Source organism: Sabethes cyaneus, chromosome 2 (assembly GCF_943734655.1).
Source record: "Sabethes cyaneus chromosome 2, idSabCyanKW18_F2, whole genome shotgun sequence".
Lineage (NCBI taxonomy): Eukaryota > Metazoa > Arthropoda > Insecta > Diptera > Culicidae > Sabethes > Sabethes cyaneus.
The window spans coordinates 4,211,218-4,235,626 of NC_071354.1; the positions used below are offsets into that span (position 1 = coordinate 4,211,218).

At 41.0% G+C, this 24,409-nt stretch overlaps 1 protein-coding gene across 2 annotated transcripts in view; it reads left to right on the plus strand.

The window, feature by feature from the left end:
- LOC128733490 (catenin delta-2) overlaps positions 1-24,409 on the plus strand; it is a 58,432-nt gene that overhangs the window by 21,982 nt on the left and 12,041 nt on the right. The gene's annotated exons all lie outside the window — the stretch shown is intronic.

A 24,409-nucleotide genomic window follows, 5' to 3' on the forward strand; every position in this document is an offset into this window, starting at 1 on the left:
CTCTGACGAATCTTCAATTCCCAGAACGTCAGCTGTAACAAGTATCGCCGCCACAGCTGCCTCGAATGTCCCGGTATACTATCAAAACGTTGGAGGAATGAACGATGGTTGTTATGACGTCTACGCTCTCATTGGAACCTGGTTGAATCAAAATGCGACGACGAGCCAGCTGTTTAACAACTCATACTCCGTTTTGAAACACTCAACTGAGTTGTGTCGCAATTAAAGCCTAGAGATAAAATTGCTGTTTTGTGTGATTTCACATTCACATTCAGATCAGTTCTTGGTGATTTTTACCAAGATACTTGCACTTGCGTGCGTTGTCTATTTCCCATCGGATCGAGTAAGGGACGCCGTGCTCCTCAAGGCTCATATGGCATCGGATCTGCTAATGCTGGGAGATTTTAACCTTCCCGGGATTAATTCGCCGGAACGCGGCAACGACTATCTGTTCGTCGACTTCAGTTCTGTAACTCCTCCCCCGATCACCACGTTCTCCATTATCCACCGCTACTAGTTCCGATTCACCAACATACACCATGCCAAACGACCGACTCCCCACTGTTCGTCTACGGTTTCAACCGTGCCGATTTTGATGCGATCCAAGGTATATTAAATAGTGTCGACTGGAACGCAGCCTTGGAAGAGAACAACGTAAATGCTGCCGCCATGACCTTCTATTTGAAGTTATATCATTGACCGCCACGTGCCTAAAAAGACGATACGCAAAGAGCCGCACCTGCCTTGGATGAACGCCACGCTACGTCGACTTAAATCTGAACGAAAGGCTACTTTGAGGAGGTATTCAAGGTATAAAACCCAATCTCTACGATACCACTATCAGGCTCTCAACAAGCGCTACAAAAAGTTTAGCCGACGCTGCTTCCGCAAATACTTAAACAACGTTGAGCGTAACCCCAAGTCGTTCTGGAAATATGTTAGCGCTCAACGGAAAGACGACGGTCTTCCATCAGCCATGTTCCTTGGAAACGATACTGTGACCAAATTGGATATGGTTTGTCAACTGTTCTCGCGGAAATTCTCCAGCCTGTTTGTCGATGAAAGGCTGTCCGAAACAGAAGTATCGACTGCACTAGGCAGCGTTCCAGATCTCGGTGATTCTCTCGCTAACCTGACTATTGACGTTTCTATGATCAAGCAGGCCGCTTTGAAATTGAAAAGCTCAACTTCAAATGGACCGGAAGGCGTACGTTCAATCTTTTTAAAGAACTGGATCGATGCCTTGGCTGCTCCAATCCGACGTCTATTTAACTCCTCGATTAACTCAGGCATATTTCCTTCTGCTTGGAAATCCGCTTACATGTTTCCAGTACATAAGAAGGGGAACAAAAGAAACATAGACAACTACAGAGGGATCTCTGCCTTATGTGCAATTGTTAAATTATGTGCAATTATGTAAAATTCTTCGAGCTCGTGATCGTGCCAATTTCCTCGTTCGTCCAGCAATACATCGTAGACGAGCAACACGGATTCATGCCCAAGCGCTCAACGTCTTTCAATCTACTAACGCTCACTACGTATGTAACGGGTTGTTTTGACGACCGTTCCCAGACAGACGTTATCTACACTGACCTCTCCACCGCTTTCGACAAGCTGAGTCATCAAATCGCCGTTGCAAAACTGGACAAACTGGGCTTTGGAGTGCCGCTGCTTCAGTGGTTTAAAATCGTATTTGTCGAACCGTCCTATTAACGGGTCTATCAATGGGTTCACCTCACCGGTTTTCACCGCTTTTTCTGGAGTCCCGCAAGGTAGCCATCTCGGACCGTTGGTCTTTTTTATACATTTCAACGACGTCAACTCAATGCTGAAATGGTTTTTAAAAGACGATTCATCGGACACTCTCGTACGCGTATCGCCAAAAACTTCAATGATATTTATTGTTTGAAATCACTCTTTTGTGCATTGGTTCGCTTCAACCTCGAGTATTGCGCAGCCGTATGGAGCCAGTATTATTAGAACGATGTCAGTCGAATAGAGTCGGTGCAATGGAGGTTCATCCGCTTTGCCCTCCGTAGGTTACCATGGAATGATCCGCTCAGGTTACCAAGCTACGAACAGCGCTGCATTTTACTATAAGGGTCTCTACTTTATCTACTTTCTCTACTTTACCCATCTCATTCCACATAACAGCGCTGTTCCCAATTATAGCAATCGCTAGCGCAGCTAACCAGTGCATTTTTTTCCATGTTTGGTATTTTTATCACTGCGACCATTTGCTTGATCTATTGTGATATATCCCCGTTTTATTATAGCTATATTGTCAAGATGACGCACCACTATCAGAAGCGATCGTCATTGTTTGACTAATAGCATTTGTCCAGGCCGGTGATGCACTTCGGATGAAGTGCACTTCTGTACTAGGAGTTGTTCTCCAAACATCAGAGGGTTCTAACAGCCCTTTGTCGAAGAATCTTAATCTTTTATTAAGAATTGCCGGACATTGGCATAACAGGTGTTCCGAGTCTTCTTTGTCTATGCCACAGAAGCAACATATATTATCTTCATCTTAACATCTTAACTCGGCCTCGCTTAACGCGGAACAATTCCTTCGTGCATATACCGCACCGGCGAATCAATTACAGTACTTTCGGTACTATAACCGGCTTACAACGGAACTTCAACCGTTTTGTGTCCTTCTTCGACTTTGACAACGTGTTGAAAAACCGAATTAAACATTAAACTTTAAACTGAAAATGTCATGGAAATGTTTCTCAGATATTGCTGAAGAGCTGATGCAACATTTGCGGCAACAACACTGGGTAAGCTTTCAGCATCTCGGTTGAAATGCAGTCATTTCTGACACTCTGTAAGACTTCATTCATAAAGATCAATTGAAACTCGTTTCACTGATGCTGATTGGAAACAGTTTCGAATCAGATCAAAGTCCAAGTGTATCGTTTACTTACTACAAAAACATTTGTTTTGTGTAACCAAAGATTACAATTACAAAATGGATTACAAACGTATGTGTCTACAGCATAATCAACTAATTCATTTCTAAACGGTAAACAATAATCGCAGCATATCGTATTGTGACACCAGAAGTTAAGTGTAGCTACGCAAAAGCAAAGGGAGCAGTAGTGTTAAACAGTGAAAGAATTTATTCTAAACACATAGAGAAAATCAAAAGCAAACCAATAAAATCGTAACGCACATAATAACTGCGCACAGTGAGATAAGCCATGATGTTACACATTGTTCCCGAAGAAATGTCAACACGGAGAGAAAGGAAAGCCGGTTTTTGTTGCGAAGCCCGAAACCTTTTGTGTCCTTAAATAGATAGCAACGAAATCGAAAGAGAAAAAATTACACTTGTTCGTCGTGTGCTTATACGGTGTCCAGCTGGATCATAACACGGATGAGTAACACTATATGTGTGGCACACATTTGTGTAGTCTCCTGACCGGCTCCGGCTGAGTACACATGAAAATACCCGCACAAAGTCACATTTTTCAGGATTTTCCTTTCCCTCGGCCGTTCGGAAGGAAGGGTGGCTGGCAGCAGTTAGTTGCAAACAGAAGTGGAGACATTTACTAGAGTGGAATCGGAGGGGACGATCTGTGAGCGAAGGGGCGTTTCTGTCTCAACGGGGCTGATAATTTTGTTTGCCCTGAGATGCGGTCTGGTGGCAGGTCATTGTGAGACTAGATTATATTTATCTGACAACGGTTTTTTTTCGCCATCACAGATTGGTACGGTTTGTCTGGTAAAATTTTTTTTAGCATTAAACACACATAGAAAGACAAGTGGAAACGAAAGAGCAGCTTTATTTAAAAGGATTTTAAAGAGTTTCCGTGACGTAATTTTTAACTAAAACTCAACTGCATCGGAAGAGTTAGAAGAAATGCAAATAGCGAACGAGGTGTCTGCTCTACCAGCATTTTCGCACGAACCGATGCGATGAAAAGCTGCTCGCTTCGGATAGACCATCCCGTCGACGTAAGGCCGTTTGCTATATCAATTTCGCGATTCGCAGCCTATAAATAATAAATAAACAGTTGATAAAAGATAATAAATAAAAGCAATCATTTTCGTGCCAACAAGCACTACAGAGAGAGTGGTATAGTTGAAACAACACAAACTCTGGTAGATCGGCAATAGTAATAACAATATCATCAAATGTATAACGCTAGCAACAGCCGTGCAGTCGTGGCCATCATCGACGGAACGGCTCGAGCGAATTTGCGCGGCCAATGTTACCGCAAAATGACTGCAGCAGCAGTGCTGTCGACCTATCCCTCTGAATGCAGGGGTACGCGTGAAATCTAACGAGGTGGAATTAATGCGTTCTTTTTTCATTCTGAATAGAATGGCTCCGACTTAAATTCTGACAAGTCAACCGACTGGAAGAATTATTATAAGCAAAATGTTTCCTCTTTTGTTCAAATTTATATTCTAACTCAGTCACAAGGCACTTCAACCCTGTTTAGCAATGAAATTTATGAGAATGGGCTTGTTTCTTTCTTGTGATTAATTTAATGAACTCTATATATGAGTTCGTTCGTTTTGAAGATTCGATGAAGTTTGAGATTCGATGAGTTCATCATCACAACGATTGATAATTGAAAGCTACAGAATTAGTTCTAGCACTTAAAACAACCATTAATCACGCTGCAGAGCGTTTTATTGGTTCGAACTTAGCCTGCCTTTCATCACATATGGTCATGTCATGTCATCTCTGACGAAAATTCCCTCTAGACATAATTCAAAACAAATGCTTCGACAATTTGTGTTCGAATCAATGCAACCGTTTCCACCCCTATTTCTGTATCAAAAAAAAAAAGAGGTCCACTGAACAGTTAAGCTTCTACGACACCCGGTTGGGCTTTCGTTCAGCGATTTTTTCCGTCGTCGTGGACATCTATTAGGCGACGCATGAAAAAAATTCGAACATGGTGCGATTCGTTCAAACGCATTGTTGCTGGAATTCTATAGAAAGAATTACAGCTGCGTCCTTGTTCCGAATGTTCCGATTTCCCGTACTACGATCAGCGAGTCCCTGAACGTACATCACAGCACGTCAGCCGTACGGTTGTTTTTACAATCATTGCTGTCATTCAGGATTATAGGCGTCCTATATTTAGTTGGTTGGTAGCGCGACTACTACCGACCGACCGACCGACATGCTTCCATCAAAAAAGCTTTGCTGCTCATAAGCTAGAGCACATTTTTCGGCAGCCTAGCAGACGGTGTCGGGAAACTGACTACTGAACGTCAGTTTGTGTTGCACTCTTATCAGTGCGCTTTCGCTTTTGGCGGCTCTGAATTTCCAAGCCCGCAAAAACAATCCGCCCGAACTCGGCAGGAAAAAGCGTCCTGCGAAGGGATAACATTGTACATAGCGACAGATAGAGAGCGCACGCGAAAGTATCGAACAAAACTTTATTAAGGCATATTTACATTCAACTAGTGCCAGAGTATAGACTCGGTCGGTACAGCTGCATGCAGCAGTTGTTATACCGGGGAGCAGAAAACGCGAACCTTCTGCACTAGTGTTTACCGGAGTAATAGTTTCGTGGCGAGAAAAAGTGGCAGAGGGAAAAAAACAGACTTATGTTCGCAGTTCTGACAACTTGTTGAGTTTTATAAAGAACACAAGAAAACAATATAAAATTATTTCAGTATAGAGATGTATATATTCAGTGGAAAATGGAACACTACCGGCTGTGCTGTGTGGTTCAGATTGTCAGTAGAAAATACGGAGACTTATTATGTTTGGCAAAGTTTTACGTCATTATGATTGAAATTGCGTAGAACTTTTGTGTCAATTGTCAGGGAAACCGCTGAAACAGTGTCGACGTGACAGGATTCATGTTTTCTTGCGGTTTTGCGGCATGGAAGTATTACAAAGTTTTCACTGGAGTTGAGTTGATTTCAACTCAGCAATAATAGCTAATGCGATACTGACTGTGGAGCCAATGAAGGCATAAATTTTTCATTCATCTTTGTCATCTAATACTGGTGTGTGTAATTTTTTTATGTGTAAATCATCTTAATTCCCTCAAACACCGAATCTAGCGCATTTCTAGTAGTAAAGGTTTAGACCAGTCTTAGTAATAAAGCGCTTCTACACAATTAAAAAATAGCACTGAGTTCGGCAAAATTTTGTTTTTTATGATTACCCAAAAGGGTTACAACTTACTAACTTAATTCCGATCACATTTTATGACCATATGTTTTAGACTAATAGTAATCATATATTAACTTTTCCAAAATTAACAGTTTTCAGTAACGATGAATTTAGTAGGTGAAACCAAAACACCATGCTTCAGACTATTTCTTCAGAAACAGTATCTAAAAAACTACAAATTATTCCTTTCTGAATTCTTAAAAAAATGTGTAAAAAACCCGCTGCTTTCCAAGAAAATATAAAACTGGAGGTCTCTTTAGTCTGCACGACATGAGAATAGGGAACACGAATATTTTCAATGATTTTATGATTATAAGAAACTACAAGATTCAGTTCTTCCCTACGATAAAACTGAACCTTGACGTGGTGTAGGGCTTTTTAACTAATCAGTAAATGAACAGCGGTCACGTTTACTTCTGAATGTGGGTATATAACAAAATACTTTTATGATTTCAAGTGGGACTCGGGATAAAAATTTACCAAATGTGATTGTTTTGTTGTTAAGAAAGTGCTTTTATTCCGTTTAAGAATAAAGCCAGTAATGGGATCTCTGATAATTAATAGATTAATGTTCCTGTGGCACATAATTATCTATCACAGCTGTCACAAACATCTCGGAAAATTGCCGGTTTGATTGAGTTAGCTGGGGGCTTAGGGTTAGTAAGGATATGTAAGCGGGATACCTGGTTTGGATGCCGAAGGAGCATTCTACAATTATTACGGGTAATAATAGAGGTGCTAAGGTCAATTCTTATACATTAAATTCACAATAATAATATTTCTAGTGGTCGGTTTTTGAGGTTTGGTGACGGAGACCCGTTATAGTTACTCCGCACTGGCTCTTTGGACTCGAGGGTTGGAAGGCGGGTGCGACTTTATATTTTAAAGTTTCTGTCGGCTACCGCGTACGTCCAAGTTGTGCTGCGCTCCATTTACTTTGTAGACCTGTCTTGGGACAGTGCTCAAATGCTGGGAGATGTAAGATGAAAAATTGCCCTGATAAGCCCTGATAGTCACCAACGGTCCAAAATTTGTTTTCCTATTGGTTTGTTTGTGGTTGTTTGTGTTGAAAATTAATAGTGAGCAATAGTGATAGTTTGGTGGGGCTGACGAATCTTCTACTTCTTTACTATACTACATTTTACAACTCAAGTAGTACAAAATGTCCAGGGCACATTTATAAATTCGATCTATTATTTTTCTTCTCATCATCATCATCATTATCATCATTTTATTTAAAATATGACATTCCGGCCTTTGGCAGAGAGATCTCAGAGTCAGTTCGTGGAGTCCGCGCAGGGCCGGAACGCGGGGTATAGGCGAGTCGGCTATGCTTGGGGCTCCACCTGTGTTTTAGTGGGCGACATTGCCTGTCTCGTCAAGTAGAACTGATGATTGATGTCTCCCTGAGATTTTGTTGACATCACAAAAGGGCCCAGCGAAGAGTTTTATACGCTACTAGCTGACCCGACAAACTTCGTATTGCCACAAATTAACCTGTGTTGTACATAAATCATGAATCTCGGATGATCTTTGTCACTTCTCGAGTTTTGCAAGCCCCCCAGTGGGCGGCGCTTCCGACGGCGGGTCACCGGCAACACTCGCGACCGGCTCGTCCTGAATGATCTAGTGTTACTATAGATAGTTTTTGTGGTCTTGTTATTGATTAATGTTTTATGGAAGAGTCTCGAATTTCTCGAGTTGGATTAGTTTTTGAGTTTCGCAAAAATTTCTGTTTTATTTGTATGAGAGTCCATATCCCCCTACCACAGGGGTGAGAGGTCTCTAACTATCATAAAATAAATTCAAGACTCAAAAATCTCCTACATGCTAAATTTGGTTCCATTTGCTTGATTAGTACTCAAATTATAAGGAAATTTGTATTTCATTTGTATGGGAGCCCACCCTCTTAAAAGGGAAGGGGTCGTAATACACCACAGAAAAAAAATTCTGCCATCTAAAACTCTCACATGCCAAATTTGGTTCCATTTGCTTGATTAGTTCTAAAGTTATGAGCAAATTTGTATTTCGTTTGAATGGGAGCCCCCCCCTCCTAAAAAGGTAAGAAGTCCTAATTCATCATGGGAAAAATGGTTGCCTCCAAAAACACCCACATGCCAAATATGGTTCCATTTGCTTGATTAGTTCTCGAATTATGAGGAAATTTGTATTTCATTTGTGTAGAAGCCCCCCCTCTTGAAGTGTGGAAGGATCCTAATTCACCGTAGAAAATCCCTACGATAAAACTGAACCTTGTCGTGGTGTAGGGCTTTTTAACTAATCAGTAAATGAACAGCGGTCACGTTTACTTCTGAATGTGGGTATATATCAAAATACTTTTGTGATTTCAAGTGGGACTCGGGGTAAAAATTTACCAAATGTGATTGTTGCGTTGTTCAGAAAGTGCTTTTATTCCGTTTAAGAATAAGGCCAGTATGGGGATCTCTGACAATAGATGAAGTTTTCTGGGATTCATCCCTATTTATAGCAACTGTCACAAATATCTCCGAAAAATGTCGGATTGATTCAGTTGGTCGGGGGCTTAGGGTTAGTAAGGGGATGTAAGCGGGATACCAGATCCGATTGGATGCCGAGGGACCACTCTGTAATGATTACGGGTAATAGCACTTCTTAGGTAGCAGATGGGAAAATTAGGTCAATTCGTGTCGCGTGTTCAAGTTTCGGCTAGGCGGTGCTGCTAGATAGAGTAGGATTTTTGCACTGGCCCCGTGGCTGTCCTGAGCTCTGATGGCTGCCCGCGGGCTCTGTCTATGGGAAGGGGTCGAGTCTTAAAGAGACGTTTAAGCCCAGAGCTTTACAGCACTTTGGTCTCAGCGGGCGAGTCTCTATATTTTGAAGCTTCTGTCGACTACCGCGAACGTCCAGCTTGTGCTGCGCTCAATTTACTTTGTATCGTGGGAATGCATTGTGAAGGGGATGAAAGATTAAATTTGCCCTGATAAGTTGATCCGAGTTGCTCCGAAATTTGTCTTATCTATTGGTTCATTTGTGGTTGTTTGTGTTGGAAAACTAAAAGCGGGCGCGCGGGAAGACCAGTGTCAGGCGGGGCTGACGAATTCTCCACTTTTTCACTATACCGCGTATTGCAACTCGAGTGGTACAAAAAGTCCAAAGCACATTTACAAATTCGATCTATTATTTTTCCTCTCATCATCATCATTATCATCATCATCGTCATCATCATCATTATCATCATCATCGTCATCATCATCATTATATTTAAAATATGACATTCCGGCCTTTGGCAGAGAGATCTTAGAGTCAGTTCGTGGAGTCCGCGTAGGGCCGAAACGCCTCCGCCTGCGGGTATAGGCGTGACGGCTATGCTTGGGGCTCTACCTGTGTTTTAGTGGGCGCCAGTGCCTGTCTCGTCAGGTAGAACTGATGTTTGAGGTCTCCCTGACACTTTGTTGACAACACAAAAGGGCCCAGCGCAGAGTTTTATACGCTATTAAGCGACCAGTTGGATAACCCGAAAAAAAAGGAAAAAAAAATTTGTGTAGAAGCCCCCCCTCTTGAAGTGTGGAAGGATCCTAATTCACCGTAGAAAATATTTTTGCCTCCAAAAACCTCCACATGCCGAATTTGGTTCTATTTGCTTGATTAGTTCTCGAGTTATGGGGAAATTTGTATTTTATTTGTATTGGAGCCCCCCCTCCTAATGTGGGAAGAGGTCCTAATTCATCACAGAAAAAATTCTTGCCTCCAAAAACACCTACACGCCAAATTTGGTTCCATTTGCTGGATTAGTTCTCGAGTTATGAGGAAATTTGTATTTCGTTTGTATAAGACTCCCCCTCCTAAAGTGGGGAGGGGTCCCAATTCATCATTGAAAAAAAAATTGTCTCCAAAAACACACATGCCAAATTTGGTTCAATTTGCTTGATTAGTTCTCGAGTTATGAGGAAATTTGTATTTCATTTGTACAGGAGCCCCTCCTCTTAAAGTGGGGAGGGGTCCTAATTCACCATAGAAAATTTTCTTGCTCTCGAAAACCTTCACATGCCAAATTTGGTTGCATTTGCTTGATTAGTTCTCGAGTTATGAGGAAATTTGTATGGAAGTCCCCCCTCTTAAAGGGGAGAGGAGTTATAATTCCTCTTATAAAGAGGGGAGGGGTCTCAATTCACCATAGAATAAATTCTTGTCACCAAAAAAACACCCACATGCCAAATGTTGTTCTATTTGCTTGATTAGCTCTCGAGTTAGGAGGAAATTTGTACTTCATTTGTACAGGAGCCCCCCCTCTTAGAGTGGGGAGGGGTCCTAATTCACCGTAGAAAATTTTCTTGCCCTCGAAAACCTTCACATGCCAAAGTTGGTTCCATTTGCTTGATTAGTTCTCGAGTTATGAGGAAATTTGTATGGAAGCCCCCCCTCTTAAAGGGGAGAGGAGTTACAATTCCCCTTATAAAGAGGGAGGGGTCTCAATTTACCATAGAATAAATTCTTGTCACCGAAAACACCCACATGCCAAATTTGGTTCTATTTGCTTGATTAGTTCTCGAGTTATGAGGAAATTTGTATTTCATTTGTATAGGAGCCCCCCCTCCTAAAGTAGGGAGAGGTTCTTATTCATCATAGAAAACATTCTTGCCTCCAAAAACACCTACATGCCAAATTTGGTTCCATTTGCTGGATTAGCTCTCGAGTTATAAGGAAATTTGTATTTAGTTTGTATAGGAGCCCCCCCCCCCTCTTAAAGTGGGGAGGGGTCCCAATTCATCATAGAAAAAAATTTTGTCTTCAAAAACACACACATGCCAAATTTGGTTCCATTTGCTTGATTAGTTCTCGAGTTATGAGGAAATTGGTATTTCATTTGTACAGGAGCCCCCCCTCTTAAAGTGAGGAGGGGTCCTAATTCAACATAGAAAATTTTCTTGCCCTCGAAAACCTTCACATGCCAAATTTGGTTCCATTTGCTTGATTAGTTCTCGAGTTATGAGGAAATTTGTATGGAAACCCCCCCTCTTAAAGGGGAGAGGAGTTATAATTCCCCTTATAAAGAGGGGAGGGGTCTCAAATTACCCTAGAATAAATTCTTGTCACCGAAAACACCCACATGCCAAATTTGGTTCTATTTGCTTGATTAGTTCTCGAGTTATGCAGAAATTTGTGTTTCATTTGTATGGGAGCCCCCCATCTTAGTGGGGGGAGGGGTCTCTAACCATCACTAAAACCTTTCCTGGCCCCAAAAACCTCTACATGCAAATTTTCACGCCGATTGATTCAGTAGTTTTTGATTCTATAAGGAACACAGGACAGACAGACAGAAATCCTTCTTTATAGGTATAGATTAAACGAACAGTTCGATAACCCAAAAAAAAGGAAAAAAAACTGCAAGATTCAGTTCTTGTTCAGCATACCTTTTATTTGATACCAAATCATTAAAATCAGTTTAGTTATACTTTAAACGAAAGTAAAGATTTTGAAAAAAAAATTGTGACCACCCTAATTCAGAATGCAGCACCCTTAGCGGGAAATTAGAAGATCATCGTCGTAGTCGTAATCGCAAATCTTTTTCGACCTGGTCAAGCCATTTTGCACATTAGGTCCCCTGTTCCTGATGCCGGTAAAATTATGGAAAGAACTTTTTCCTAACGGCGTGTCCGGGTCATGTGCGATAGGAATCTCTCCAAGCAGTGCCTGTAGCTCGTAACTAATACGTCTCCGCCACTCTCCGCTCTCTGTTTGTGCTCCGCCAAATATTGCCCGTAGGACTTTCCATTCGAACACGACAAGGGCGCGTATGTCCTCCGTAAGCAGCGTCACGGTTTCAAGTCCGTACATCTTCTCTTTCGTACGGTGGCGTATGCTTCTTGATCGTAGGATTTTGGGAAGGGCAAAGTAGGCCCAATTTCCCATTGAATGCGCTACTGGACTTCCTTACTGGTGTTAGGTTTCCGCGGTCACCAGCGATCCCAAATACATGAGCTGTACATGAATGTCTCCAGGTGCACACGAAACATATCCTTCGATCCAATCCCAGCTCCGTTTCAGTCGATCTCGTCAATTTATCCGGAAAATCGTGTTCGTGCATTAACTGCCTTAGCTGGTCTCGATTGACTGTATCGTATGCTGCTTTGTGTTGTATCGTATGCGTGGGCACGTTGTGCTCCCAACATTTCTGTAAGATCTGTCTAATTGTAAAAAATTATGTTCGCAGTTGCGCAAGCCCCCATGAAGCCTGTCTGGTAATTCCCTACGAAAGCTTGCCTTGTCGGTGACCGCCGGCGACCCGGGAGAGACGGTGTTTACTACCCAGGTAACCAATAGGTATCACCAATAGCAAAGCCGTGGGCTTAAACCGTCATTGGACATTACCCTTCTTTATCGACAGACTTCGTAGCCGACTGTATAGAGTACAGGAAAATTACGGGGCCAATGTAACGATCCTACTGACTCTATCTAGCAAGCACCGCCTAGCCCGGATTCGAACATATGACGACTGGCTTGTCAGACCAGCATTGTACCTCGAAGCTAACTGGACGGTTGATAGGCATCACCGATGCTATTCAAATGCAACCCAATAAGCATTTAAGGGGATATGAACGACTAAAAATTTTGAAAAAATCATTATTTTTTTATTTCAGATTTTTAAAAGCTTTTAAAAGATTCAGTTATAAAAGCCTTTGCCAAGCTACTACCAACAAAATAAAAAAAAGTTTGTTCCAATATGTTGTGTAATTTCCGACAAAAAGGTACATAAAGTTTGAAAATCGTGGTTTTGCAGGAGCGGCGTTTTATTCCGCTGAAGTTGTTCCACGCCGCACTGGAATGTTTATGTGTATGATCGTTTTTCGGCCACTTCCCGTGGTCGGATCACTACAAATTTAGTATCAAAATAAGCGGAAAAGACTGCAGAATCAAAATCTGAAATAAAAAAACAATGTCTTTTTCAAAAATTTTAGTCGTTTATGTCCCCTTAAGTCACCTTAAATGCTACCTAAATGCCATTTTGACAAAATATACGGTTATTTTACTGCTAACTGGTAACTGCAGCTAATTACCGACACGAAGAATTTGAATAGAATTTTGGATGCCAATTTACAACACCTATGCAGTCAGAAAGTTAATATACAACAACGTGTTAATGCTTATTGGTTACCTGGGTAGCATTATGCCGCAATAGTTGCAGCAGTCAAGCCGATCATCGTTTTTTGTAGATGGGACAAAACACTCCTTCCATCCAACTATTCCTCCGGTGGCTTTTCATCCTCCCAAATCTGGAAAATTACTAGAGTCGGTGGAAGCGAAACAAAACGGTAACGAAAAAAGTAATTTGGCAAGGGATTTGTTGCTGTAGCAAAAGAACCAACGTTTTCGCGACGAATAAAATTATATATTCGGAATTATACTAAAGTGAGTGCCCCAACAAACGGGGTTTACCCTTCATTAAGTATCATGATTTGCAGACTCACCTTTTTTATAGACTTCAAGGCGGTGTACGATTCAGTTAAAGCACAAGTTAAGCTCTGGCTGATCCTGCTTGAGAATGGTTTTCCAACAAAATTGATTAGGCTGATACGTGCTACCATTGCACTATGGTCCAGAAAGCCAAATTAATTCCACCTAATTTATTTACTCAGTAGTCGTTGATTTTAGACTATTTACGTGTTTGCAACAAAATCTTGATTTAGCATGCCGCTTTTTTGGCATAAGCTATTTTTTGACCCTTAAATTAATCAAGATCCAGAAATTATCTGCAAAACGAAACAAGATAGAGCGATATTCATTTCAGCAATTTTATAGCTTAAAGTATTTTGAGTAATACCGAAACGAGGGTGCCCCATATCCAAATGATCTAATCAAGCTGTAACGCTCAGGTAACTCTGCTGCTATGGCCTGGTGGGTAAACTCCTTTCTTGAAAACCGTTGTTTTTCTGTGACACTGGGAAACACTAAGTCTTTCGACTTCTGGAGTACCTCAAGCGTTTCTCATTCCATCAGGGGGCAAAAATTTATCGAATTACAAAAGCTGATCAACATGTTCTATGATTGGTGTGTGTGTGCAATCGTTGCCAAGTGTTGAATTGGATGTCGAAATTTCATCCGTAGCTCGTACGGAGCTCTTACACTGACGGTTGCACTGGACGGATCTAGTCTGTACAGAAAAGGTTGGATTCTAGCAAAGACTAATGTGAACGCCTCGCATCGAGAATTCTTTGCTTAACTGACTTTTGTTAGAACCCATTCTATTGGACGGTAAGTGTCGTTCACATAATCTTAGATCATTTTAGTTTGTTGGTTTTATTTACAATTTTATCATGTGAACCCAGTATTCAACTGAAAATGAAATAAATAAAAAAATATTTCTTTATTGAAACATTCTTTCTAATAGAATGATGTATAAAACTGATAGCCAATTACTTAGAAAACCACAATGGACACTAAGTAAATTTTTTTTAAGAAAATAGAATCTTCATATTATTATGGAAACATCACAACAGTTAGAACAATGCACCCAGCTCTAACCTAAGATACATTATCCGCTACAAAACTCCTGTGCCTTTACAAATGAAGACAGAAAACAATAATAGATAGTCGATATTGCTCGGACATAATTAATATCGGATGTTCGTAAAAGAGCTTTGAGCTTTACGGTTGATACAATGGATAACACGGCGGCTTTGTGTCACGGGACAAGATGGGCAAATATCTACTGATGTTGAAGGCAGTGCCGGGTCCAATACAACGATGAACTTTAAAGTGCCATTCAAATAAGGTGTTCAGGTGTTGGCGACAGTCGTCCTTGTCGGTACTGTGTCCGAAGTAATTATGTCAACTCTATATAACCAACTGCTGCAGTGAATAATGGCGAAAAGGACTACCTTAGCAAGATCAACTGAACTGTTTGAAGCTCATATAACAATAACCGTTTCAAGTGACATGTGTACAGCATGTAGCAGCATCTAATGATATTTGAATCCTAGCCTTTGGCTTGACCGGCTGCATAGAAAAAGGATGAACGAACGGTAGAGTAAATAGGATTATCGACCTAGTCTCGGCATTAAATTAAAAGCATGCCGATTTGAACTTATTCTTGTTATCATTATACAAGATACTCGTACCATAGGAATTGTATAGTACATTTCCATTGGTCCGGACAACAATTTATTAGTCAAGAAAAACCAGAAGGATGTATTCCAAATCATTAGATTGTACAACCGCCCGGCAGCGTTCAGTAAATTAAACGTATTGAGAATCAACAAAAGACTCTCCATTGCCAGGCACAGTGTCTTCTGCACTTTTGTCTGCATATCTTACTTTGGGCTTTCTTACAATGGGTGGGTACCATTTTCGGATATCTATGAACATTATGTCTTTTCTATTATGCAGAACGACCATTGCCCATCCGTCCAACCAACCAACCAACCAACCAACCAACCAACCAGAGGGACATTGTTTCCACCTGTTTTATTCAAACTTATTATCGCCCTACTGATACTGTGTACTATCCGGATTGCCTTTTGCAATATGCAGAGTGCAATCTCGTCAGCGAGAGCAGTACATGAAAGTGCATCCATGTGTGGCAACGTAGACAAAAGTGATTTCGCAATCATCCGGGGGATTTATTACGCTCTGGAAATGACACATTTTCATGTGATTATGTAATTTCATTTAATTAATTGATTCAATGCAAAATGTGTGCTTGCTGTGGGTTTTCGACTTATTTTTCTCTTTTTGCAACTCAGGAACAGCTGTAATTGATTTTTTAATCTCGGGCACTATTTTTGAGGTTAACCCGTAGATAGCAGAATGGCTTTCACTTTACTGTTATCTTTGTTAGAATTATTCGCGTGCAAAATCCTTCTTTCCTAGCAGCAGGCGAACGCACACGAACAAACAAAAGTTTTTGCGCTTGATAATGATAGCGATAACGATGAACCCATGCTCACAGTAGAAGTTGGTAGCTTTTTGTGCAATAAGACCAGCTGGAATGTTCTCGTTCTTTGTTTTACATTTCCTCTTAATTGAAGGTTCTATATTGTAGGTTTCTAGCACGCCTCCCTATTTTTAGTTGAAGCTACAGAACGGGCTTGTTTTATGATGTGATTTTTACAACACCTATAATTTTGAAATCCGTTAAAGACTTCATAGTCTCCTCTTTAGTCTATTTTATTTCCCGTCTATAAATAAACCAAACGGCAAATGTACCCCTAAATGATGGAATTCAGTATGTGACTGATCGATATCTATTTTTATATCAAAATTTGGCTTTAAAGGAAATTTCAATTGATTCCAAAACTATATCTGCTATCGAAGGAACACAATATACTTTTCATTGTGCAAATTTTACTACCATCATTTTGTCAGGATGACTCATCCAGGCCACGAATCACGTCAAATGCAATTTTCATTACGTGATAAAAGTGTAGGCAATATCAATCTCACAGTTTACGATAGACAGTTATTGTCCCTTTTTTTTTTGCTATCATCGTCAATGACGCAACCATGTGCATAATCCTTAAGCAGCAGAGCACCACGCGGCTCGATTACGCTAGCCTTTATAATAACGACTCCAGTTCAGACTGAAGTTACGGGCGGAGATGTCCGAGTAGCAGAAACACCAGCAGGAAAAAGGATAAACATATAGCCAACACCCTCCCCTGCTGGACTGAACGGCTGGCAAGGAGCTGTACGGAGAGGGCTGTGAAGCAAAATGGAAAGTGCCACACACCAGCCACAAAAGTAATAACGATAATAAATTAATCATTAGAGCACGGCTGCAATTTTCCGTCCCCTTTTGTTCTCTGCTCAGACGGGCTCGAAGGCACGATTGTGTATGTGTCAGACGGAGACCACAAATGACAAACTCACACGGCTAGTGAGCTGACGGCAGCATGAAGCGAACGGAGACAGTATAATCAGAAAGGATTCTTTTTTTTTTCATAAAGTGGCAATATTACCGATTTAATATACGTTTGAAGCTATCAGTTTGAAAAGTGTTGGGAGTCGGATAAGTTGTACCGCTTCTTGGAAATGGTTAAAGGGAATTTTAGATTACCGCATGGATGGCGTTTTGGTGAACGAATTCGTGCATAAAATATAAAGCCAATTCGTCCTGGGAACTTTAAGATGATTTTCTTTGTGTAAAATATCAAGTTATCTAATTTTCTCAAATTGTGTTGTGAAACATTCGAACGAGATCGAAGACCTTCAAAAATAAATCTAGGGCAAAAAATTTTCAAGCAAATTAATACCAGAACACTGTTTATTGAAATTGGTAGGCTGTATATTCACCAGTAGGAGATGGTCCCAAATGATTACCCTGCGGTACTTCGGACATTACAGACTAAAGTTCTGAGCATGCACCATCTATCTTAACGTACTGCTTACCTTCGATCGAGTATTCATGGATCCATCTGATTAACGTATCACCGCGGCGCTCACCATCTCTTGTGAATACCAACAAGAACGAAGGCCTTCATCATATCTATGTGCAATCAGCTCGGTAACCCATTTATCAACTTAATGACACCCATGGTGAACGCACACAAGTTGGTCTCGTTTAGCTAGCGCTGGAAAAAACCTTGTTGATCTGTCGATATCCAATTCTTCACCGCTGAGAACAACCTATTAGCTATTATAAACGAACGCTTTAAACAAGTCAAAATTGCGAATAAAATAGCCATTCTATGATTTCTGCTTTTAGTTTAGATCTATGCTCATGAATTGGTAAACCGTAAAACTTTCTGTGAGTTAAAATACTTTTCAAATAGTGAAAAGTTTAATCAACAACGTATTTATTACAGCTTTAAATGGATTAAGGTTAAGGGGAGCCTGTAACCCAGGTTATTCGATGTTAAGGGGGCATAGTACTTTTTACACCATATTTTTTGCCTTATTTCAAATATTTTTTTCTCGATAACGCGAAAAGCGAATCGATTCGGGTTTATTGCTTGCTAAACATTGCACTTTATACTAATATTTGCAGTTTTGTTTGCATATGTGAACCTCTTCCCCTCTCCCCTACGGCTCCTTGAACATGATCATTCGAAAAAAACATGATTTGCGGTACCATGGATTGGCGCTGGGGGGCTTATCCGAATTGAAAAATTCCAAAACGACATGAAAGAATATTAAATTATCTCGTGTTTGACCCATCCTTTTTTTAAAATTCGAACGCATAACAAAATGGCAGACATTCAAACATAAAAGTAAGGTTTTCAGTCGAAAAAATTGACTTTAAACATTTCTAAAAAATACAAAAATTGTAATATCGAAAAAAGGATGGGTCAAACACTAGATAATTTTGTTGGCTTTGAAACAAAAAAAGGATCATGAGAATTGCTTCAGCCGTTCTTGAGATATTTATGGTACCGACTTTCAAAACCTGGTTTCGAGAAAAACGACGTTGAAGTTTTTATTCGCTGTGTAATCGCTCCAGACATGCGCGGTACAAATAGCTGTAACTTTGTCAATTTTTGGAATTCATCGAAATGACTTGAAACACATATGGTCAAAATATTAATCTTTCGAAATAATCAACAAAAAAAATTTCGATTTCTTTAAATTGCAAAAGTACTATGCCCCCTTAAGTGGCTTTAGCGTGTGTTTATTGGGTCAGACTCTCCATATCCTTCCTAAGTAATCCATACTAAATTCACCATTTATCAACAATAAAGCCACTTGCTAGAGCAAGTTCTAAAAGTTCTACTACCTGGACGGGCGGAAGAAGCATCTTGTCAAGGGCAAATTATACCTGTCCTAACCTTTGTACTTCCTGGAGATTGGTTGAAAAGTAGTAAAAATCATAAAAGGAAAAAAGGAGGAAAACACCGACATTTAAGCACGAAACAAGAAGCAAAAAGAAAGAAATGCGGAATACAGAATAAACATTAGCTGATCAAAATACTGGTGGCAGTGATAATGTCCATAAAAAAAAAGGTTAATATACCCCGCTGTACTTCAAAGTGCTCATAAAGCTCATAAATTTTGCCGCGACCAGAAGAATGGCCATCTGTAGCATTTACTTTCCACGTTTGAATATTCGGAAACACACCGGGAGGCATCCAAATGGAAACTCTAGCTCTCAGATCGATCATGTCTTGATTGACGGTCGACACTTTTCGGATGTTATCGTTGTACGGTCTTTTTCGGGACCTGGAAGCTTGACCAACGAATCGCAGAACAGCAGGTAGAAGGGGCTGTGGAGGAACATCCATGGTGCCATCGAAACAGTTGCGAGAGAGGTGGTAGGCACGACGCGTGGAAGACAGCGTGCGCACTGCGGCAACGCGTCAAAACAGAGGGAGGTACAGAGAGACTAGAGCTGCGGAAAAAAGAATCCATCGTCTAAAGAAACGCGAGTACGAGGAGCACGTGCTCGCCGGCGCAGAGGAGCGATACGCCAGCAACGACACACGGAGTATCTATAAAACGGTGAGATGCAGAAATTTGGCCATGCCATGTGCAATGATAGTGACAACTCGCAACCTGCTTACCGACAAAACGGCGGTAACATCTAGGTGGAAGGAGCACTTTCAGACACTGTAGAATGGAGAGGTAAATGCCGAGATCAGCAGGGACAGGATGGGAATTGTAAGCGATGGTCAAGCTGTGGAGCCACCAACACAGGAGGAGGTTAAAAAGGCAATCAGTGAGCTAAAAAACGGTAAGGCTGCTGGGAAGGACGGTATTTCGGCTGAACTTCTAAAAGCGGGGAGCGAGCGGCTGTATGAAGCAATCCACCGGATCATTGTCAGGATCTGGGAGGAAGAACAAATGCCGGAGGAGTGGTTGGATGGCCTCATTTGCCCAATTTTCAAGAAGGGACATCGACTGGAGTGTAAACACTATCTAGGAATTACATTGCTCAATTCTGCCTACAAGGTGCTTTCCCGTATCCTGTTCTGCAGACTGAGACCGTTAGCGGAGTCCTTCGTCGGCGAGTACCAAGCTGGTTTTCATGAGGGTCGCTCCACGACGGATCAGATGTTTACCCTGCGTCAGTTGCTAGACAAGTTCCGGGAGTACAACTTGCAGACACACCATCTGTTTGTGGACTTTAAAGCGGCGTATGATTCAGTTAAACGAAATGAGTTTTCCGACGAAACTAGTTACGCTGATTCGTGCGACGCTGGACGGATCCAAATAATGTGTTAGAATAGCGGGTGAGACCTCAGCTGCTTTCGTGACGTTGGATGGACTGAAGCAAGGGGATGCACTCTCTAACCTGCTATTCAACATTGCCTTGGAAGGTGCATTACGAAGAGCACACATGGAAAGGAATGGAATTATCATCACAAAATCTCACATGCTTCTTGGTTTTGCGGATGACGTCGATATCATCGGAATCAACCCTAGAGCAGTGGAAGAGGCCTTCAGGCGCTTCAAAAGGGAAGCGGCGAGATTGAGACTTACCATTAACACCACCAAAACGAAGTACATGGTTGCTGGTAGGGAACGTGGGAGCCCAAGTGGTGTTGATGGCGAGGTGGAGTTAGATGGGGAACGATATGAAGTAGTGGAGGAATTTATATACCTTGGTACACTCGTGACATGTGACAACGATGTAAGCCGCGAAGTGAAACGACGAGTTGCAGCCGCAAATCAAGCTTTCTACGGATTACGTAGCCAGCTGAAGTCCCATAGTTTGCAAATTCGCACAAAACTGGCGCTCTACAAAACATTAATCCTCCCGGTGGCCCTTTACGGACACGAATCATGGACGCTAAAGGAAGCTGATCGGCGAGTGCTTGGGGTTTTTGAGCGTAAAATTCTGCGATTTATACTTGGTGGCAAAATGGAAAATGGAGTGTGGCACAGACGCATGAATCACGAGCTGTACCAAGTATACAAATATGCTGATATTGTGAAGGTAGTGCAATGCGGCAGGCAGCGGTGGGCTGGACACGTGGTCAGAATGCCCGATGAAAGAGTAGCCAAAACTATTTTCAGCAGAGAACCCGGGAGAGGCCGTAGACTTCGAGGCAGACCCCGCACCCGGTGTGTGTGTGTTGTCGAAGACGATGCACGTTCAGCTGGTGTTCGTGGGGATTGGAGAACGGCTGCCCAGGACTGACGGTACTGGAGGACCATAATTCGTTCGGCGCAGGATCGGTAACGGACCGTTGCCACTAAAGTAAGTAACACTAGAATGCCATTCGGGTGCAGGAGGCGGGGGCAAGATACAAGAAGCTCTTATAAATCGAGAATCAGGGTATCAGCATTTGTAGCTCGAGCGGCACGTTCGTTACAATTGTATGGAGAATTTGTGCCTTGCCCATTTACCTGATGAGAACAGGAAGGAAAACAGGAGGAATAGGAAGGGACGGATTAAGGACATTAGACGACACAAAACATAAACCGAGTAATAAACCGAGAAGCTCCTATAAATCAAACCGTACTAACTTCTATCGATGGAAAAAGGATAGAGATTAAGGATAATAGAGCAATTCCGCAAACCTTAAGCGAGGTGAGAAAAGCAGCGAGTTCGATTAAAACTAGCAAAGCTGCTATGAAGAATATCCTTGCCTTACTGTAAAAAGTCGAAAGCGAAAAGCTGTATTGCGCAATTTATATGTCATATTGCGTTAGTCCGAGGAGAAACTACCGGAGGATTGGTTGGAAGGTTTCATGTCCAGCTGCAAGTGCAAGAAGACCTGATTTACAAAAACGGCCATCGATTCGAATTCAGCAATTGTTGAGGTCTATCCCTGCTATGGTCAACACGGCATAGAAAATTGTATCCCGCATTCTGTTAATTCTATGAACCCCTCATAGGAATCCTATGTTGGAAAATACCAGTGCAGCTTGCGAGAAGGGCGCTACTCAACGGATCAAATCTTCAGTTTGCAATAAATCCTGTACAAATTTCTAGAATTTGACTTGCAAATCTCCGTCTGCTAGTAGACTTCAAGCGGCGTATGATTCAGTGAAACGAAATGCGGAGGATGTTTTTTTCTAAAGAAACCAGCGGTAATACGTACGATCTTTAATGGTTCCGCGTCAGAATAGCGTATGAAATATCGGACTCGTTTGGGATGTCAGTTGGTTCAAAGCAAAGGACGGTTAAACATCGAATTGAAAAATGTTATTCCGAGAGCAGACATGCAGACAAGCAAACCATCATTAAGACATCTCATAATCTTCTAAGTTTTGCAGACGAGCAGTAGAAAAGCCTTTCAGCCCTCTTCATAAGTTCTCCTAAAACAAAGTAGAGTAGGAAACCTATTTTAACTAGTCTAAGAGGATGATTGGTTGTTTTAAAATAGGTTTAAGTTAACTTACCTCCTATATGAACTGTAAAGTCGCTATGGTTAATTTAGGTTCGAAAACAGACACTGATGAACCCTGCAAGGCTGCAAGTCGTAGGCGAAATACGTATCTGTCGTGAATAAAATTAATAGTGGAATTTAATCGGAAAAAATTTCTTTCCTTTAATTTCATCTTTCTTTAATTTCAGATTTCTTAAGAATAAACACAGTTTAAAACTTTAAACATTTCCTACGCGTATTTTCCAATACAGGTCGGACTCGATTATCCGGAATACTGCAAAAAATTTCACAACGGATAATCGATATTTCTGGATGATTGAGCCATATTTTTTCAATTTTCTAATCGATAATTGAACCAAAACATGATTATTATTACTTATTGTATGCAGTACATTTACAAGAGTAAATAAAATTAATTAAACTTAAACGGATTGAATTAAATGGACCACATAGTGGGATTGAATTCAAAACCATCATCTGTTGTAGATCGTAGTTGGCATTTGTCAAACGTAAGAATTGTTTGCTTAAAGTGTGCATATTTCCTATCCAATAAATTGGTGTAGTTTTCATCTATCTATTACTGTCACTGACTAAAAAATCAAGATTGGCAAAACAAATCTGGAAGGCTTGTTTTCTCAAACTTTTTTTAAAATATAAAAAGCGATAATTATGGCTTTCGGATAATCGAGTTATTTTTTCCGCATAATCGAATTACGGCTAATCGAACCCCCGGATAATCGAACCTTCGGATAATCGAGTCCCCGGATAATCGAACCTTCGGATAATCGAGTCCGACCTGTACTTCATTTATTTAAAAAAATATTATCAGTCGTTTCTTAATAAATATTTGAGATATTTCCTGCAGTCGTAAAAAACTACTACAGTAAATTGCCATTTTCGTTTCAAACTATTGAATGATTGAAAATGTCAAGGACTATTTGATCACAAAGTAGCAGAATCTACCTAGGCACATGAACACGGCCTTGACGTAAGACTGCGTCCATCAGTGATACGAATATAGGCAGAATCCGACCAATATTGCTCATCCAGGAATCTTAAAGTGAATTTACTGTATAAATACCCAATTTGAGTACTAAGGGAATTCGAAAAAAAATTTTTTTTTGTTTTCTTGGTGTATAATAGAAATATTTATATCAATCAATATCAATAAATAGTTGGTTGTTTTTACACGAGCCACAAAGACATAAAATGATCAGAAAGTTAGTACCTATACCTATACTACTTTGTGCGATTTCTCTAATTTGTGCTGATTACATTTGTGCGGCACGCACCTCCGCCCATAAAAGGAATTTTATGTACTAGAATGTACCGGACTGACGGTCGGTGGTTGGCGTTCCATCGCTAACGGAACCGCAGCTCTGTCCCATAATGACACATTTCGCAAGCGAGGTTTGGCTACCGATCAAACAACGAGCAAACGGTTATTTGCTTAATATGACTTAACCTGAAATGCTGCCGGCGTGCTCTGCTTGAATCGTGTGCTATTGTAGCTAGCCGTAGCCGATCGTATCAGTTTGACCCGGACGAAAGGCCCGCAACCATCAGAACCGCACCGTTCGGTTAATATGTGGACTATGGACGATGTGTGTTTCGTGTGTGCAGCTACCGGTCAATGGGAATGAAGCTGATTGAGTTCTACAACATTTACTGCTTTTCTATGACGAATTTGAATACAATAGGGCAATATGCGTGCCGGACTTATTGTGGAGTGATTCGAAGGAAAGAGCAAATGACGCTTTCAGTTCCGTTGAATTTAAACTCAATTGATTGGTGATTTATGACTTAGTGTGCCAATTTCTTTCCAAAAATAAATGTTCGATTTTGCTAATGCATTGGAGCAATCCAACAATGTATTTGCTGTAGCTAAATTACTAAACCGTGCTTACATGCTAATTCAATCATCTTCTTCACGCACTCGACTCCGTTCCCAATGGTCCTCGATTTGTTTGATTTTCTTCAATCAAAATAAATAAACGTTTCTACATTC